Here is a 22142-nt window from a genome sequence, read left to right as displayed (position 1 = left end):
AACCAAAAAACAGAAGAAGGAACACTTCAAACTCATTTTACAAAGCCAGCATTATACTGATATGAAAATCAAACAAGGACACCACAAGAAAAAAAATCATAGGCCAATATCCCCAATAAACATAGATGCAAAAATCCCCAACAAAGTATTACCAACCTAATTTCAACAACACATTAGAAGGATCAAAAACCATGATCAAGCAGGATTTATTCTAGCATGCAAGAATGGTTCAATTCAACATCCACAAATCAATCATAGTGATACACCACATTAACAAAGGGAGAAAAATCATTGATCGTGCAGAAAAATTATTTGACAAAATTCAACCTCCAGTTATAATAAAAATTCTCAATAATGTGTATATAGAGGAAATGTACCTCAACATAATGAAGAGTATATATGAAAATATCATAGCTAACACCATTTTCAATGATGAAAAGCTGAATGCTTTTCCTCTAACATTAGGAATAAGACAAGGATGCCCACTATCACCAATTTTATTCAACATAGTACTGAAAATTCTAACCAGAGCCATTAGATAAGATAAAGAAGGAAAAGTTATCCAAATTGGAAAGATAAAAGTGAAAGTGTCACTATTTGTAGATGACATGTTATTATATATAGAAAATTTTAAGGACTCCAACAAAAAACTATTGCAAGTAATGAAAAGATTCAGTAAACTTGAAGAATGCAAAATTAGAAAAATATATATATATATATAAAATATCAATTAGAAATATATATATATATAAAATATCAATTAGAAATATATATATATATAAAATATCAAATTTTTATGTTGTATAACCCAAAGTAATATAATGTTGTAAGTGAATTAACCTTAATAAAAAAATGAAAAAAGGCAGACATTAAAAAACAAGAAAGATCTCAAATCAACAACCTACCTTTACAACTTAAGAAACTAGAAAAGAGGAACAAATTAAGCCCAAAGCTATCAGAATAAAGGGAACAATAAGAAATAGAGCAGAGTTCAACAAAACAGAGAATAGAAAAATAGAGAAAATCAATGGAACCGAAAGTGGGATCTTTAAGAAGATCAGTAAAATTGACAAACTTTTAGCTAGATGGACTAAGTAAAAAGAGACAGAGAGAGAAGATTCAAATTACTTAAGTGAGAATTTTTAGTGGACATTTTTATTGATTCTGCAGAAATAAGAGAATTATAAGAGAGTATTATGAACACCTATATGCCAACAAATTGAATAAACTTGAAACAGACAAATTCCTAGAAATACAAAAGCTATCAAGACTAAATCATGAGGAAATAGAAAATCTGAATAGACGCATAACTAATAAAGAACTGAATCAGTAATCAAAATCTCCTGACAAAGAAAAGCCCTAATCCAGATAGTTTCTCTGGTGAATTCTATCAAAGATTTAAGAAATAATTATTACCAGCTCATCTCAAACTTTTTCAAAAAATGGAAAAGGAGGGAACACTTCCTAATTCATTCTATGAGTTTTAGCATTACCCTGATGCCAAAGCCAGACAAAGACACTACAAGACTACAGACCAATATCCCTTATGTGGCTATGAACATGAGTGTAGAAATATATCTTTGAGATCTTGCTTTCAGTTTTCTTATTAAAATCCAAAGAATTTTTTAAAGCAAATATTACATTATCCTGTGGGGTTATCATGCATGTAAATGTAATACATATAATAGCTATAGCATTGATGGTGAAGGAAAGGGACACCAACATAATTACAAGTTTGCTACATTTTACATTAAATAATACAATCGTATTTACAAGAAATGCATACATTAATCTCTAAAGAAACTACAGAAAAATAATGCAAGAGAGATAGTTAAAAAGTCAATAGTTAAAATAGTTGCAAAAATTATTCAAAAAATCTAAGAGAATGCAGAAAACAGAATAGAGGAACAAAAAACAAAGGGGAATTAAAAGAAACAAATGGACTAAACATGCCAATTAAAAGGCAGATATCAAAATAAATTTTTAAAGAAGAGCAAGACTCAAGTATACACCACCTATAAGAAATACACTTTGATATAAAAACATAGATAAACTGAAGACAAGTGGATAGGAAAGACCATGCAAACAATAAACATAAGAAAGCTGATGTGGCTACATTAATATAAGACAAAATAAACTACAAGAGTATTACCAGAGCTAGAGTCACATTTCATACCAGTGGGAGGATCAATTCACCATGAAGATATAACAATCATAAATATGGTTGTGCCTAAAAACAAAGTTTCAAAGTATATGAAGTCAAAAGCCATAAAAAAGAAAGTCTCAAATTTTGCAAAATAATGTACCATTGGACTAGGAGTCAAGACACCTGAATTTAGCCATTTACCAGCTGACTGCCTTGGACAATTCATGTTGTCTCTCTCAGGCATTGTTTATTCATCTTAGAAATAATAATAACACCTATAGTTAACCTATAGTTAACCTATAGTTAAGATTTGTTTTGGGGATTGAAAATAATGAAAGTGAAAGATCTAAGATAGCATCTAGCAATCAACTAGAACCTAAAAAATGCTTATCACACATATTGAATCAGAATTCTTTTCTATTCTTACCACTGCCTAAATCAAGGTAAGAAATGAAGACTGAATAAACAGTAAATAACATATTAAACAGTAACACTGCTGAAACACTTTTGATAGGGCAGAGGGACAGATGGTCTTTAATAGAATTATTGCAGAAGCAACATGGACCTTTGTATCTATTTCTCAGCCGAAATCCTAACCCAAAAGGGACTTTTCCTATGAAAGGGATCTTCCTGGCCACATCTGTCTGTCAGAAACTAAAAAAAGAGCACAGATTTAAAATAAAGTGAAAGTTTCAGGGCCCTACAGAAGCCAGTCACGGGGTTAATAAACAACTCGGGGGGAGGGGGGTAATAAACAAACTGGGCAGCCACCATTTTCTAGAGCATATTAGCAGGAAGCAAAATTACTGGAGAATTTACCTATGTTGTAGTATTTATAATTTTGAGAACTTGTTAATTAAAAAAATGAGAATTTTTGACAACTGATAATATAAAGAATGACTATCACAGTATCAAAATGGAGTATAAGCATGACATGGGATGCACACAGGTGGGAAGAAAAAGACAGAATTTCACAATGAGAAACACCACTTAAAAAAAATGGCAGTATCATATTTAAAACCTAAAACGATACATGAGTACTGATGTCAAAAAGTGCCCTATAATATTCACAGTTTATTGCATGTATTTTCATTTATATCAATGAATATTAAGGATAACGTGGGTTTATTCCTAAATACTTGTTCACTCTCAACTACTATTTTTGTTCTCTTAATAAATTTTCAATATAGATAATTGAGCCTATTATTGATATACCTGGTTGACCCTCTACCTGAAAACAGCAGAGAGAGTCTGATGCTCAGAGTTATCAAAGACAGAGTATTTTCACAATGCTTTCTTCTTTCTGAGGGTGCTATACATGGCAAACGAATTTTCCCCCCCAAAAGGATATTTTTAACACAAGAGAATATTCCTATTCCAGAGTCATGTCTGATAGTTCTTACATGACTAAAATGATGAAAAGTTAGTATTAATGACAGGACACTGAGGCTTATACATTAACCAAATGTTCCTAGTGCTTCTAGAAACTAAAAGATGTTATAAGTCAATCTCTACCTTTCTATGGAAAAGATAATTACCTGACATAAATGCAACCTCTGACAGACCTTGGGGAAAAAACACATATATCAACCTGTCATACTATGATTTCTTGATAGGTCAAATTTCACTCCCAGTGGCTCGCCAAGTGCTGAGCATATTACCACCTGGTACAGAAGTGTAAAATAATATTAGCTTCAATAATAACTCAGGCTCTACCTGTGACATTATAGGAAATCAAGCCCATGACAATTTTTCATGAATCTGAGTTACTTATTCAATGGGAAAGTTATAATTCTACCATAATAATTTATCTACAATATTAATATTAATGACTCATTTCCTGGTAGTTAAAAAAATACATGCTTAAGTGAATAGTCATAAGCAAAGGAAGAATGTGGTTCTGTCAATCATGCTGGTATTGTGTTTTCTATATGTCAGTAATTTAAAATTGTCTGAAAATAGCCAATGGGTTTCCATCTAATATACACATAGGCCCATGTGATTTTCTACATCAGAAAGACCCAAAATTACAAAATCCCTTAGAGATATTAATGTAAGACAAAAAAGACCATAATGTGATGGCACTCGTCTGTTGAGTGATGAACTAAAGAGGATTATCCTAAATGTGACCAATGGAGAAAATTTATATTTTTGCATGAGCTTAAAGCCCACAAATGAATCACTTGATCACATTAATATGGCTGCTAGAATTTTTATAAAAGTGCTACTAATAGACTATACTGGCAAACAGTAACCATAGATACGGCAGCTCTGAGTGTAAATTTCAGGCAACCTGAGGGGCAGAATCAGTAGCATGTTAATAGGAATTTCATAGGTATGAGTGACATTCACTAAGCAAAGTACTAGATTATACATCATCACTGAACACTTTAGACAAACCTGGAGAAAGTATAATCAACAGGAACATTTCTATATGGAATAACATAACGTATGCATAGATAAAATGCTATCGAGTTTTGTAATTGCCATTTACAACATGGAGGGATAAGGTCAGCAAGAATTAAATGTCCAATTTCACACAGCAAGGCAGCCATGAAGCTGAAACTAGTCAACAGAAGAGAAAATTTATAGCTTTCAAATACCTGAAATATACCTGATGTGGTATACAGTTACTGCTTCATGCTGAGCTACCATTTGTTCTTGATGCAGGACAGTAACAAAAGGAATCAAAATTTAAAAGATTAAAAAGTTAAAACAACCCACCCACACAGACCTCCACCAAATGCATTATAGCCTTTGGATTTCCCTAGGACATAACCATTGGAAATGTGCATTTCAGCAATAAACATGGTACTTTTCTTCCATGTTCTCAGTGCTTTTGTTTTGAAAAACCTACACATTTTACCACAGATGAACCCTTAAAGGAAGGAAGTGCACACATTTTCCTTTGAGTTCCTTTAGTTCAAGTGGCATTAGGTATATAATTATTGTGTTTGCGTATACTCCAGTAAATGCTCTCTTAAAATTTGCCTGAAAAAACTATACAGCATTTCACATTTCAAAAATGAAAGCTCTTTTTTAAAAAGTCAACCAAGATAGTCTTTTACCTATAATAACAACAGGCAAACCACTTAGACTTAGAACTCAATTACAGTACCCTGACATTCTAAGTTCACTTTTTTATATTGCTTTAATTCACTACATTTAAAAAATAGAACAACACACAAAAGAAATACAGTTACAAAATAAAAGGAAAAAAATAACTTTCTTATTATAGTAGCAGCAATGTGTTTAATGATTAGATGCTTTTAGGCATAAAAATGAGACTTTATAACATTTACCTTCCATACAAACTATAAATATTATATATAATAATATATATTTATTATATAATTTTAAATATAATAAATATATGTAAAACAGTTGCTATTCTTTAATACACTAGCCAGTACAGCATCCCATTATAGTACTTCCTTCCTATATTAGTACCGTAATGAAATTTTTTTGCAATTTTTTATCCTATGTGGTACAGCAAATAATATTTATATATATATGCAAAATGGAAATCAAATGACTATTAAAAGAAAAGTTATTTTGATAAAGGTGTATAATAGAAGCATGCATTAGCTTTTTCTTTGTTTCTTTCTTTCTTCCTCCTTCCTTCTCTCCCTTTATCTTTTAGAGGGAAGGAGGGGGAGAGAGAGAGAGTGCACAAGCAGGGGAGAAGGGGAGGGGGAGAGAGAGAGAGAGAGAGAGAGAGAGAGATTTTTAAGCAGGCTCCACACTCAGCATGGAGTCAGATGCAAGACTCAATCCCAAGATCCTGGGATCAAGATCTGAGCTGAAACCAAGAATCGGAAGCTCAGCCAACTGAGCCACCCAGGCAGCCCTAGTTTTTTTTCTTACTATCTACTTAACATAGTTTTTTTCAATTATTAGAAACTATTTATTATACGTCCATATTTATATGTCCATATTTGTACAGGTTGAATATGTAACTCAGATTACTGAAAAATTTGTCATTAACTTGATATCTCTAAAAATCATGTCTAAATCTTGAAAAATAACTGATGAATAATTACTGATGAAAACATTATTTTACACACAAAGATGAAAGAATACTCAGCACTTTACAAACCATTAGTAAATAAAGTTTTACCCACTAAGAAATCAAAATATGACAGTTTGATGTATATCATTTCTTGAGTCATTGTGGTATTTATTACAAATTAGGTAAATGCTATTTATGACTGATCTATGTAGTATACCATACCTTTTTTTCCTTTCTTGCACAAATTATTATTGGCCTAATAATCTGTATATTTATCACTATTGGTCCTAAACATAATGCCTCAATTATGTAAATCTTCACTCATCATATCTAAACCCATCAGGAAGCCTAACAATTCCATCTTCACAGAGATATTTCTCCCAGACACCTCTGACTTGCTCAATCTGGTCAAGTTGCTCGGCGGTTATTTTCATATATCTCTTCATTCCCATCCTGAGGTTCCCTTCCCCTCTCCTTGTCCCAGATCTCCCATTTATTGGATCCTGCATATTTTTTTCTCAGTTTGCTCCCTGCTTTGGGAAAAGCACATACTTCAGTAGTTTCCTGGAAGAGAATACATGTAAGATTCTTTTTTCACCTATCTTGCGTGTCTGAAATGTCCTATTTTTACTCTTATGTCTGATTGATAGTATAGAATTCTAGATGGTAAATAATATTCACTGGAAATTTTCAAGACCATCATCTAGCTCCAGCATTGCTGAGAAGTCCATTATCATTCTGATCCTTAATCTCTCGAAGGAAATATATATTCTTTCTCTCTCTCAAAATTTGCAGTTGCTTCATGGATCGATCAGGTGACTTCACTTGAAGAGATAAAACAGGATTTGCCTGTGATTTGCCTGTTTGGGCCCTCTCAATTTGTTTGTGTACTTAAAGAGAGAAGCCAAAGAGTTAATTCATGTCTTAAACATCTCACAAATCAAAAAACAAATGATCTCAGAACAACACACCATAGCTAAGGCTCTTGTCCCAAATCTCCTCACCATCAAAACCAGGGCCTGTTCTTTATTAGACAAACTCTCCACTAGGTTGTTACTTCGAGACTTCATACTCATTGGCTTATTTAATCCTAAAATCAATCAGAGGCACAGAGGTCTATTTTGGGAGAGCGGAACATTTCACTGTGCTTAGAAACACAAAGTTTAATAATACTGAAAGCCACTATTTAAGTGGCCAGGTCATGGTGACCATTTAAAAATAATCTCTAAATCACTCTCATAATAATAGGCTGATCATGACTTGCAGGGCCCCTTTTCCCACAGAGAAACATTCAAAAAGATTTTTTTTTTTACCTTGCACATTAGTTTTTATTGAAGTGTAGTTGACACAATATTATATTAATTTCAGGTGTACAACATGGTGATTCAACATTTATAAACATCATGAAGTGATTGCCAAAATGAATCTAGCTACCATCTGTTACCATACAAAGTTGTTACATATCATTACATATTACCAAAAAAGATTTTAAAAAATACACACACACACAGAAATTATAATGCGGGGCACCTTGATAAAGGACCACGATATTTTTTATAGAAACGCTTCCTCAATTTTATCTCCAAAATTATGAATTTTTACATGGTTTCAGAAGCTGCAAAACGATGTTCAGGATAAAGAATCAGAAAATAAACTAGATACGACTTTGAGATTCGATATGTTTCATTTGCTTTATTGACTATATTCTTTTTAAAAATTCCGGACGAGGGAGTTGAACTATGTACCTCAGAACTCTTAATCCAGGGTTTTTATTACTGAGCATAACTAAAGATATTAAACCATATTATCTTCTGTACAAATGATCATGTTGGTGTTGGGAGCAAAACAATGAACCTTTCCCTCTTCACAGTTGTGTGCAGAATTTTCTGTATACCAGGTTTTCCTTATGCCTCACTAAAATCTTTATGTTCATGAGGTAACATTAAAGTAACTCACTTGTGGGAGTTTTTCTAATTATCCAAAGAAAAGATTTTTTTTTTAGTTTAACAAACACTATATGGTAGGCACACAATAGAAGTCATCTTCATTTGTCCACCTCAAAATAATTAGTTCTTACTTATTACTGCATAGCAAATAATTTTAGCCACATTTGACAAATTTAAAAAACTGAAGCCCAGACATATTAGGTAACATGACCCACTTCCCAAAGTTATAAGTGACAGCATTAAAATTTACACACAAGTCTTCTTTTAACTCAAATTCTTATGCTTTTCCAGTTTTGATGAGTAGATTTAAACAGAGTATGATGATGTTTGCCTGACTGTCACTAATAGAACATTCAAACGTTTAAGACATTTTCCTTCTAACAGGAAGAAAGGTTTAAGTTTTAAAAATTGCTTTAAAACTTTACAACTATTATGAAAATGCACAAAAGTCCTTAAAATAATAAGTGGTCAGCTATATCACTTTTATAATAGAAAGCATTTGTTTCAACGTCTGCTTCTAAAACTGGTAAGCCAGGTAATTCAGGTAAGACCCTGGCTAAAGATCCAGACTGAGAACATTTTCCCCAGAGAACCTAACGAAATACAGTATGGAAATAATCATCAGGAATATGAGTATGGGGTATCACCAGTAGGCCAAGAAATTTAACACATTTCTGGAAGACAGACAGCATACTGGAGCATTTCTCTTGATAAAAATGGGAGTGAGAATACACTAAATAGAAACCACAGGGCCAGAGTTACCCCATTTGTCTGTTGAAATCCCAAAGGCAGCAGATGTAATGAGGGGTAAGGTGCAATACGAGTCTGAAAACAGTAGAATTAAGTGTGTACAGAATATGTGTACAGAAAAGCAATGAGGGTCAGTTATCCCCTCATTCTTTTCCTCCAGCCCAACTCAGGACACAGGCATCTGGTACTTAGCCCAGTCTTATCCCAATCCTAAATGGCTCCTCACTTAAGAAATTATCAAAAAAGCTAGTGTATATACTAGCTCCCTAGAATAATATTCTTCTCGTTCTGACATCTGAGGGCCTATAGCCTGATCCCCAATTCCCCACTTGTTCATTCTGTCTATCTGGAGTCAGTCCAGGGAATAGAAACCATTCTGGGTTGGCTTTTGTGTGTGTGTGTGGGGGGGGGGGGAGTGGGAGGTTGAATAAAGGAAATTAGATGATTACAAAAGCAATGGAAGTGATAAAGTAACAAGATCTAAATCAGCTTTCAGATAGGACCCTCACAACAGTACAGAACTGATCTATAAGAATAGAAGCTACTTCTGCCAAAGTAAAACTATGAAAACTACTGAGCTCATGAACATACAGATTGGAAAACAGGAACCAGGAAAGAACTGCTGTGTGTTCTGACAAGCTCCGGAAAGCTGGAGATGAGAGCCTGAAACACTCCTGCAGAGGTGTACCTCCAACACCTTTACTGCCAGCAGGAAATGGCCAAAAGACAAGAGGGAGAAGATCTTTGCTATAGCGTGCAGAACCTACTTGGCTCCTAGAAACTTGGCCACTGGTGATTCTAGGGAATAGTATCTTGTTTTCCAGTTGGTGCAAAAAGTTAAGACTCAACAGAAGGTGCAACTAGACCATACCCCACAAACTCAACCCCAGGAAGAGCATGTGAACATTAGCACTTCATGACTTACCCCACAAGGAACTCCCAGTCAGAATACCAATCACAGCAGAGACCTGATAGGAATCCACACCTATTTACACAATAGCACAAAACCCCACACCACCTACCCATCCCTTCATAAATCATCATTAAGGACAACCACAAGATCATGAGGCCTGAGAGGAGAACCAACATTGTAAAAGAGAATGATGACCAAAATAAGAAATTTCACATCACCCAGGAAGCAGAAGAGACACCTCTAACGTGATCAGGGAGATTAACGAAAGCTAGGATTCTTGGGGAAAGTGTTAACTAGAGAATGTGAAAGCATTCTTAGAGATTTATGTTAAAATTGCTACAATTAAACAGCATAAAATATTTGAAAGTGCATAGAAAATATGGACAGAAAATATGAATAGAAGGAGGTAAATAAAAGATCTATACAAGAGATACAGCCTCCAAGTAGCAGGAGTTCCAGAATAAGAGAACATACTCAAATGCAGCCCAACCCAGAGAGCATCCAATCCAGACTAGAGCAGGAGGATAGGGGGTCTCCAGGAGGAGAAGATTCTGGAAAAAGGAGAACTTCTCACATTAAGTAGTATAATGTAAAACTCAAGAAGCTAAAAAAACTTCTCCTAAGAGTAATACAATTTTGGTAACACTATTCCTATAGAAATGTCATCCTAGCACACATTTGACAATGACCAACAATATAAATGCTGCTCACTACAGTGAAGACACTTTTAGAGTAAACCCAAAATTATCCAGATTTTAAATGTCAGCACAAATGTATAAAATATTACATGGGCCAAATAAAACAAACACACAGGATGAGTCCAGGCCACAGACCCCAACCATCAGCTGACAGAACCGTCAAAATGGTGGTGTTAAGCCAGAAATTTTCAAAAGTTTCATTTTATTTGAGAAGTTTGTAGCCATTACCATGTTTGATTCAGAAAGTCAGGCAGGGGAGGAAAAGCATAAATAATATGGCTATGGGTTCAGAAAAAGAATATAAATGTCAACACATTAAAAAAAATTAATCTATAGTTGATTGATCATGGCAGGCAAAAAAGTGGGGAAAGGTGAAAAAAAGGATAGGGAGACTAGAATCCCTACCTTATGAGTGGGAAGCCAAGAGATACAGTTGGTAGTTGAGAGCATACGCACAAAAAAGAGAAGTGTAAACATAACATGAGAAATGCAGAAGAGATCAGTATAAGAAATTAAAAATAGTTTAAATATTTGAAAGGAGGAGGAGAAAAAGTGAGCCAAATTCTCATGTTTCAGAGAAGGTGTCAATAGATGTTTATTAAATACCTACTCCATGCCACACACTAGGCCAGGTGCCAAGGATGCTGTAATGCACACAGGAACAAGAGGGGGAAACTGATGCTTGAAAGGTATCTCATTGTTGTTCACCCTCTATCCTCTTCCTAGAATGCTTTATTATCCTTGTTTTCTGGAAAATGTCTATTCCTCCAACACAAATCCATGCTTAAATGCATGGAATCTGACCATGACTGAAGAAACAGAGGTAAAAATATATAATCTAGAGCTATGGAAGTAACCACTAAGAAATATAAAAACAAAGAGTAGAACGAGGTTGCCTACGGGTAATAAATAGCATTAGTGATGGGGTGGGGAGTTGTGGAGGAGACTATTCCTTTCCTTGAAATGCTCTTTGCACTAAGAGGCCACTGTGACTGAAACATGGCCCCTTCAGTGACAGATTTATTGCCCTGGCTGCTGGGAGTGCTGTTCACTATCAACCCCTTCAGCAATTGTCTCAGGTGCAGAAAGTCATTCCTCCCAAAGTCGGGCAGCTTCCCAGGCAGCCACATCTAATGACAGATGGATCCTGAAGTTAAGGTTGGCCATCTCAACCCAAGTTGGAACCAAGAAATCTTCAGAGCCATTCTAGCTTCTGCGAGTCACGCGATATTGTCACTGGGCCTTCACTTGTACATATTCCTGCTTTCATTCCGTGCCACAAGGGTTAATCCCAATGGTGTTCAGTAATAACCCATTCACTAAACTCTCTCTCACAACTCTCTATGACAATTTAGTGGAGGTATTACATTGATAAACACAAGTTTAAATGCTAGAGGAGTGCCAGTGATGGTTTATTCACTGTAATACACAACAAATAATTAGCCAGTAAAACAGAGAAGATTTGTCACAATATAATTCACTTTCACTTTTATTAATGTAAGTTTCACTTTATTTTATTCCACTTTGTTCTCTTTCGTATTTTTGTTAAGGATTCTCTGCTTTCTACCTAATATCTAGCCCAAACATGAAACTGGAGTGTCGTTTTAAATACAAAGAAAACATTACTAGTTGTTTATTACTGTGTTTCCTTTCTATTATACACTTTAATTTCATCAATACTTCCTTCATGACAAGATATCGTTACTGATTGGCCAAAAAAACACATTTCAGTTTTGAAATTTATTAGCTCATATATTTTTATAATACTTTACCACCAAGTGATAGTAAATTCTTTTTTGCAGTGTATCTCTGCAAAGCAAAGATTGTAGCTACATTAGTTATGTATCTGATTCCTAAATATTTTACATAAGGCAGATGATCAATAAATTTTTAAATGATTTTAAATGAATGAATGAATGGACTTGCTTCATACAATATTTCATCTAGAAATCTTTATACAATTATTAGCACATGCTGACTTCTTGCTATTTTACCCATGATATTCTAAGTTCTAGGCATGTCAATCTCCTTGCAGTTCCTAGACTCTCCAAGTCTCTGCTCCTCAATCATTAAGTTCATAAGTATTTATTAAATACGTACTCTGGAACAAACTAAGCGTTGATGGGGGGTGGGAGGGAGGGGAGGGTGGGTGATGGGTATTGAGGACGGTACCTGTTGGGATGAGCACTGGGTGTTGTATGGAAACCAATTTGACAATAAATTTCATATATTGAAAAAAAAATACATACTCTGTGCCCAGGTAGTATGGCAGGTGCTGAGGATACAATCACACTCATGGTTTGAAATGCATCTTGTTGTTCACCTTCTGTCTTCTGCCAGGAATACCTTATTGTTTTGGTTTTCTGTCAAATTTTTATTCTTCCAAAATAAAGTCATGGTGAAGAGTATGGAGTCAGACGACCAACATTCAAAGCCTTGCCCAACAGTTACTATGAACTTGACTTTAACCAAGTTCCTTAACCCGGAAGTCTGTAGTTTTCTCCTATTTAAAATATGGATAATAATTACTTCTGCTTCTTACCAGTTGTTGAAAGGTTTAAGTGATACAATATATGTAAAGATCTCAGGTTAGTCCCTCTTCATAATTGTTTAATAAATGTTAGCTATTATTGCCAATATTACTGTGTCCTGCTGCTAGAAAAATAGTTGAATGCTGACAACAAATTCCAAGATATATTAGCGGCCACCAAAGTAGTGTGATGTTAGAACATCAATAGATCTTTTACTCTTTTTATGAAAGCTTTCTAATCTGAAAACATAAAATATTGTCTAGTATGTACAATAGAGAACTAATAATCAAGCTAACCTATCATATCCAGAAATCACTACAAAGTTGTGGAAACTGTGGGAAGAAGAGCAAAATTTGGAAAGGAACAAAGGAAGGGAACTCACATCGTTCTAGGTTTAAGGAAGCAAGTGTTCCAAAGCATATCCATTTTGTTTTATTTATTTTTTTTAGTTTATTGTCAAATTGGTTTCCGTACCATTTTGCTTTATTTGGTTCTTTGGCCACTTCTATGAACCAAGTAAAGCTTCCACAATTGTCCTCAAGATTCAAGAATTGAAAACAGTAAACTGTTTTCATGTTTTCCTTTTATTATGGAATAAAACCAATACTAGAAACCAGAATATATAGCTTCTTGTCAAATGTTCTCTCAAGTATCCAAAGTTCTTAATATGCACACAAATAATTTTATTTTATTGTTTTAAGTGTTTATTTATATTGTCTGCCAGCACAGAGCCCTACGTGAAACTCGAAATCACTAACTGTGAGATCATGACTTGAGCTGAAATCAAGAGTCAGACGCTAAACTGACTGAGCCACCCAAGCACCCCCACAAAGGATTTTAAATCAAAGCCTTTTATTAAAAGGTTCTTTCCTGTGTCAAGCTTAAATGATCTCAATAATCACTGTGGTATCACTTATGTGAGTGCATGGATGTGCAGCCTCTCCATCAACAAAACACAGAGTTCCACAGGAGGGATAATGTGGAAACAAGTGTTGCCACAAAGATAGTGAATTGATACTCTTTTCTGCCTCCTCTTTCAATCGGGCAATCCATCAGCAGCATACATTAAGCACCAATCATACACTCATTCTATAGGTAATCTAAGATATTGAACCTGATCTTATTTACCTGAAATTTAAGTGAATGCCAAACTTCTGCCCATGCAACAGTGAATATTCTAGGGTTGAACAGTTTTTCTACTTGGAGATCTTGGACTCAAGTGCCTTAAGTGTAATAAAATCAACTTACTTCCAGAGTTGTTGTGAAGATTAGCTGAGACACCATATGAAAGTCTCTAGAGCACTGCCTAGCGCATAATAAGAGATCGAGAAACACCTAAGTGCCATAGGTAATGTGCGTATCTGTAGTAGTGGACAGCTAAATTTTGAATAGTTTAAGCCTGTGGGTTCAAACGGTAATGACATGCTTATGGAAGCATTAATGTGTATTAATTAGCTGGATGTCCATTTTTGGAGGAAGAGTTTTTTTCCCTAAATGAGATTTTACATTCCGTTTTAGGGCCACCATATCAAAATACCACAGATTTAGTAGTTTAAACAAGAGAAATGTACTTTATCACAATTCTGGATGCTAGGAGTCAAAGGTCAAGGTGTCAGCAGGTTTGATTTCTTCTGAGGCCTCTCTCCTTGGTTTACAGATGGCTGCATTCTTGCATGTTCACCTGGTTGTCTCTCTGTGCATGTATGTTTCTGGTGTCCCTTCTTCTAAGGGCTCCAGTCATAGTGGAAGATGGCTCACCCTGAAGACCTTGTTTTAACCTAATCACCTCTTGAAAGACCTTACTTTCAAATATGGTTACATTCTGAGGTAGTAGGGGTCAGCATTTCAATAAATGAATTCAGGGAGGACACAATTCAGACCGTAACACCTTTGCAAGGACACATAGCCTCACAGGGATGGACTATATACAACAAGCTTTATTATTGCCTTGTCCAAGGAACCCAGTGGAAAAGAAAAGAAAGGATCCTTAGCCAAAGTGAGAGAGATAAGGGCAAAGTCTGTGACTATTGCAGAAGAATGTGACACACACCTAAAGCATGAAAGAGTAAACAGACACTCTGTGGATGGATGTGCAGATTGAGTCTAATTATACAGAGGAAAGAGGAATGGAATTTCCCTCAGTAGGTCTCATAAGGCTTAACTACAGGGCACAGAATGAGAGTATGTCCTAATACCTCAGTGTCTGGAGAGATGATTACTGGCACAAGCCATCTCCTTCTTACAGGCCAGCATTGCTTTCTTTTCAGAGTCAACAGGAAACAGAAGAGGGTGTCTAATGTTATTTATTTGTGGTGTCCATGCACTCAGGGTCTAGAAATGCCCAGGCAAGATAAATATGCCAATACTTTAGACTGAATGATTATGAAAGTGTCATGGAAGATGTCACTATGAAGTACTATTTTCTGGAGCAACCTTTGACACCAGCAACATGGTCTTGCTCCATAGAAGCTATAATATGTAATGGTTAAGACTCTAGGCTCTTGCTCCAAAGTTGGCTGGCTCACAGTCAGAAGTGATACTTACTAGCTGGATGACTTTGGGCAAATTCCTTGACCATTGCTTCTCAACAACTTCATATCTAAAATGGGAATAATACTGGTTCTTTCATCATTGGGTAGCCTGGGAATTACCTGAGGTAAAATGTGCAAAGTGATAAGAATATTTCATTACCAAGGAATCCAGAACAAAGAACTCAATCTCACTAGAGGGGAGGAAATTTCCAAAATTTTCATTGTCAGATACAGCAAATAAAAATACAGGATGCCCAATTAAAGTTTATTATCCTATAAATAATGACTATTTTTTTAATAAGGAGGTCCCAAATGTTACATGAACACTCTTATACTAACAGTTTATTTGTTGTTTATTTTAAATTCAAACTAACCGGACAGCTTGTATTTTATTAGGCAACCAGAAAAGAAACGTATTGAGTGACATTGATAAAGAATATCAAAGAGCACAATACCTTGAATTTTGAAGTTGTTTAAAACACACATACCTTAGGGCTGACTGAATAATTTAGTAGAGCCAAAGGGCTACAATGTAGAGAACCTGTGAGAGAAATGGAGCATTCAGATTGGGATTGCATTAGGAAAACCGGGTAGCTACAAAATAGAAAAATGAATTACTAAGTATCATGAAAGTAGCAACTGAATCATCATCTCAGTTCAGCAGAATTTGTGCATTTAGAAGGTATTCAATAAAAGCCTGATACATGAAAAATTAGTGAATGATTAAACAAATAAAGAACACAACTGTTTGAATGAATAAAATATTTGATAATAGTAAATTAGAAAGTATGAGGTAAATGAAAGGGATCATGGATTCAGGGAGATAAATTAGGAATGGCTTGTGGGACTCCGCTGGAGGGAATGAAGAACAGTCTAGAATAGACGGAGTTGAAATGGAGAAAAAAAGGTTCTAAAAATATTTCAAGATAAAAGTCACAGGACAGGGGAACTATGCACAAGCTTTATTACCATCATCCAACTGAGAATGCTCTCCTCAAAAATGTATCAGTTCACTGTCAGGATGGCTAAAATTAACAACACAAGAAATGACAGGTGTTGGCGAGGATGCAGAGAAAGGGGAACCCTCTTGCACTGTTGGTGGGAATGCAAACTGGTACAGACACTCTGGAGAACAGTATGGAGGCTCCCCAAGAACTAAAAACAGAACTACCATACAATCCAGAAATTGCACTATTAGGCATTTACCCAAAGGATAAACAATACAGATTCAAAGGGGTACATGCACCCCAATGTTTCCAGCAGCATTATCAACAATAGCCAAACTATGGAACCAGCCCAAGTGTCCATCGACTGATGAATGGGTAAAGAACAGCAGTCTACATAGATATAGATGATATAGATATAGATACAGATATTGACATAGATATAGATATAGATAGATGTATATATAGATGATATAGATGATATAGATGTAGATATAGATTATAGATATACACATAGATGACATAGATATAGATGTAGATATACATGATATATAGATGATATAGATATAGATATGGATATATATAGACAGATATTACTCAACCATCAAGAAGAATGAAATCTTGCCATTTGCAATGATGTGGATGGGGCCAGAGTGTGTTATGCTAAGCAGAATAAGTCAATCAAAGAAAGAAAAATACCATATGATTACATTCATAGGTGGAATTTAAGAAACAAAATGGATGAACATATGGGAAGGGGTGGGAGCAAGAAGAGAGGGAAACAAACCACAAGAGACTCTTAATGATAGAGAACAAACTATGGGTTGATGGAGGGAGGTAGGTGGGTGATGGGCTAGATGGGTGAAGGGTACTAAGGAGGGCACTTGCTGTGATGAGCACTGGGTGCTGTATGTAAGTGATGAATCAATGAATTCTACTCCTGAAACCAATATTGCACTGGATGTTAACTAAAATTTAAATTCAAAAAAAGGTAAAGGAAAACCAAAACCAAAACAAAACAACAAAAAGAAATGCATTGGTTCGGATGCTTCAAACTTTGTGGAGTTTTTTTTTGTTTGCTTTTGTTTTTAATTTTTTAAATGTTTATTTTTGACAGAGAGAGAGAGACAGAGAGACAGAGCATGAGTGGGGGAGGGTCAGAGAGAGAGGGAGACACAGAATCTGAAACAGACTCCAGGCTCCCAGCTGTCAGCACAGAGCCCGACACAGGGTCTGAACCCACAGATAGTGAGATCATGACCTGAGCTGAAGTCAGTCGCTCAACTGACTGAGCTACCCAGGCACCTCTGTTGCTTCAAACTTTGTTTAACATGCATTCTAGTGGGCAAAACCCTTCCTATGAATCTATCAAGGCTTTCCATTTCAAAGATTGTGGGAAGAGTACAATAATGAAAACCAAAAATTTGTTGCTGTTGTTGTTTTTTTTTTTCACAAAAGAAGTTTAATCGTAATCGAAAGTAAATATTCATTAGACAGTGAAGAGTCACATTGTCTAGAAGCAGATTTTTAAAAGTAAAAGATAGGACATGTATACATAAGTATTTGAGAGACCCAATGTAAATAAGTTTCATCTAAGAATGTTGTTCCAGTATTCTGATCTGTACACATACCAGACACATCCGAAGACTCCCTCCTCTTGAATATAATACAAGAGAAAAATACAAGTAAACCTATTCGAAGTGGCAAATCACAAAGGATTTTCTCTTCTAACAGGTACACACAAAGTGCTTATTGATGCTGTATCAATAATGCACATGCGTGAACCAAGAAAGGAATAAAAAGAGTTGAAAGAAAGTCAAGTCATTATAAGGTTTATTTATAAAAATGAAGTATATCTCTCATTAGCACAGAAAGGTATTGAATTTTTCAAATTGTTAATATTTCTTTAAGCTTCACAGTTATGGAAAATCTGCAGCAGGAATAATCTTATATTTACTAGAAATAAGTATTACCATTAGTGTGACTGAGTGTTTTAGAATTCATGGAGAAATTGCAGGGGTTTATTTTGTTTTTTAATGTTTCATGGTTTTGGCATATCACAAAACAATTTTTAAAGGCATTGTTCCCTAACTTTCAAACTCATTTATTTCAAAAAAAAAAAAAAAATGATGTTTCTGATGCAATTAACCCTAGTTCAAATTTTTGAACACTAATTGGTCTCATTAACAAAGAGATTTTTTCCTTTTAACTCAGAGGGGGACAAAACTTTTCCAAAAACCCCCCAAATAGTTATACAGGGTTGAACTTTGAAATGTTCTCTGTGGAACTTCTACCAGAAAAGCAGGTTGTCTAGTACACGCCATTTAGTTGGATGGCGTGAGAGCAATGCTACAGTCCCCAGAATGATCAGGCCAGACATTCACACCATCCCACTTTCACCCCGCTCACGCTTTCGCCAAAGGATGCTGTGCTCCCACTGTTACATATTTAGAAACCCATTTTCATATTTTCTGAGTATTCTATAATCCAGGACTTCAGGAATATGACAGCAGTAAGGATAGAACAGAATTAGAACAAGAGCCAAACGGAGACACCAACAAGAGTGTTTCCACCACTATTTCTCCCTCGGAAGCAAGGACAGATTAAGAGTCTGTAGCAGCGACGTGAAAGCGGAATGTTCAAGTTCAGCCTATACTCTATGACAAAATTAAATACTAACGTTAGCAATATTCAAAATGAAAAGCTAATAGGCAAAATACTGCAGAGAAAAACATTTCTTTCAATTCCTTGGTCTTGTTATAATCTTAACACCTGATGGGACTCCACAAAATGTTGCGTTACCTCACAAAGAATTGATAATATTGTTACAAGAGAGTCAAAAGGTAATATTAGCAAGTAACCAAGCTTTGTTTTTATTCATTCAATATTTATTAAACCATAATTCAATGTGCTAGGAATTACAGGAAGTATATTAATAGAAGCATATTAATCTGTTACATTAAGTACAGCACATGAATAAGTCTTCATGTGGTTCCAAGAATCTATTAACATAAAAACTAGTTAGAAGATGGAGCGCCTGGGTGCCTCAGTCAGTTAAGTATTGGACTTCGGCTCAGGTCATGATCTCATGGTTCACGGGTTCGAGCCTAGGGTCAGGCTCTGTGCTGACAGCTCAGAGCCTGGATCCTGTTTCAGATTCTGTGTCTCCCTCTCTCTCTGCTCCTCCCTCATTTGTGCTCTGCCTTTCTTTCTTTCTCTCTCTCTGTCTCTCTCTCTCTCTCTCAAAAATACAATGAACATTAAAAATTATTTTTAAAATACCAGTTAGAAGCAAACACGTGATGGTGGTCATGATTGCCACACTATGAGGGAAGATGCTATGTACATCTATGAAGTTAAGCTCTTGGCCTGTGAAAAAGTCAGAATTAGTTACCTAAATTAATGCATCTTCACAAATTAAACAATTTAATTTTTAATAGAAATATTAGGTTCCTAAATCAAACATAATAAGCCAAAGAAGAAAATTAAAAAATGATACCTCCTCAGCTTGGGGGGATAAAATGCTCACATTCAGTATTACCTAAAATCAGAATCATAAGTCTTGCTTCAAATGAGTGTATAGTTTGTCAAGAAAAATGACCGATATCTAAATAGCTATAATACAAGCTAGAACATGATTAAATGCCATATGTGAGGACCAGAGTATGAGATGGTAGTTCAAAGAAGGGAGATAAGTATACTGTTAGGAAATCTGCCATACTCCATAAGGCAGACAGTATTTGAGTGTGTGTCCAAGTCTTTGGGAGGGTTAGGATCCACTGGCCTGAAGAGGGAGTTGTATGTAGAGGGAATAACACAAGCAGAGTTGCAGAAGTAAGAAATTCTGAGACATATACCACCAGGTCCAGAGAACAATTCCATTGGCAAATGCTATGCATAAAGGGGAAATATGAGTAATAATAGGGAAATAGTGAGAACACATAGGGAAATAAAATTTCCCTGATTTCTCAGTGCTCCTGTAAAAAGCTGGAAACATAGAAATAAAAAAGAAAAATGCTTGCTTTCACTTTCCGTAGAAACATTTTACCTTCCATATATCATTAAGATTAGATCTGCACTTATTTGTACAGTTAACTGCTCTGATCTGTACATATGATAAAACTTCTCTTATCTCCCCTAGAGAGCCAAATGCTTACAATCTGGATTAGGCACCTAGATTAAGAAATCAAGGTATTACGAAGACTTTTTCCCTAGGAATTTATAATTCAAAAGGGATGAAACCCAGACATTGGATACATCTTTTGGTTATAAAAGCTGTGGATCCCAGGGTTTACATGTTCCTTGGAAACATGTATTTATATTCTAAAAGGTTCCAGTGAGTGACAACCCAGAATCCTTTCCATTCCATTTCAAAAGATCAAAGGGTTTTTTTCTCCTTTCAGAAGGAGACAGGAACAGTTAGTTGTCTTTCTCCTCCTGAACAAATCCATTGTTCTCCATCTCTCCTCTAGGGAGTGAAACTCATCACTTGCCTTGAAAGTGTCCATAGGAGTTTATGTTCCCTCAGTCTAGCTGTGGGGAACGAAATGTCACAATGTTACTGTTCATTTGGTTGTAAGTATCAATACAGAACTCTTCCCTCACCCAGCTGCCTCCTGTTCTTGTATTAACATATATATATATATATATATATATATATATATATATATATACACACACACAGACACACATATATAAGTCTAAATACACACACCCATATACATAGATATGCAGCATTCATGTACACACATACACACACAAGGGAGAACATCTCAGAACCTTCATCGTTTTTGACAAAACAGAGATCATGATGAACATTCACTGGCAAGCCAAAAGTTTTAATTTTAAAATGCTTCCTTTTGAACTGCAGGGAACACCTTCCAAAAGCTGCAGGGAAGTGGTGTCTTATGCCTGCAGACATTACAACTGTTTCCAGCGTAATATCATTTCTTTGAAAGAACGGCTCTAAAATGTCACTGCAGCCCACAACAGAGAACGTAGAGGCAGGTGAAAATCCAAACAGAAATTGAAACCTGAGACAATTTAGTTCAACAAAACTCAATTCTATTTAGTTAACTCTGCTCTTGGGAATTTGAGGATACTAAAAAAAGATATTTTTCAAGACGGCTTCCTCCAGGGAACGGACTTTTTTTTTTCTCGTGATACAAGACAAATACACACTTGAACTAGATCATGCTAATATTTTTAATTTAGACAGTAGTTGATAAAAATGGTTAGGAAGGGAAAACTCAGTGCATTTAGGAGACCGTATTTCTGAAGGTGTGTTCAGAAAGACTCTCCCTTCCCTACTTTGTAAGTAATTAGCAATTTCCTTATATTGTGGTTCCCCAAATGGAACTGATAACTCTATAACTACCTGCCTGCAACCCTTAACAATCTCCCAAAGCACCAGATGTCAAAGAAGATAAGGATGGAAAGGCTGGGTTTACCAGGGTTAGAAATCATTTATAAGAGCATCTAGAATTTGCTTGATTTTCTCATTCAAGATCTTTGTACCTCTTGACTTTGGAGTGAAATAAGGTTGAGTATGTGATCTTGGACAGTTTACCTAATCTCTATGAGATACAATGTTCTCTTCTGTGAAATAATGAAGCTATGCAGATGAAATGAGATGCCAGGTATAAAATAACCATCATATCATCTGACTCAC

Source organism: Leopardus geoffroyi, chromosome A2, assembly GCF_018350155.1.
Source record: "Leopardus geoffroyi isolate Oge1 chromosome A2, O.geoffroyi_Oge1_pat1.0, whole genome shotgun sequence".
Classification (NCBI taxonomy): Eukaryota; Metazoa; Chordata; class Mammalia; order Carnivora; family Felidae; genus Leopardus; species Leopardus geoffroyi.
This window is presented reverse-complemented; position numbering follows the sequence as displayed.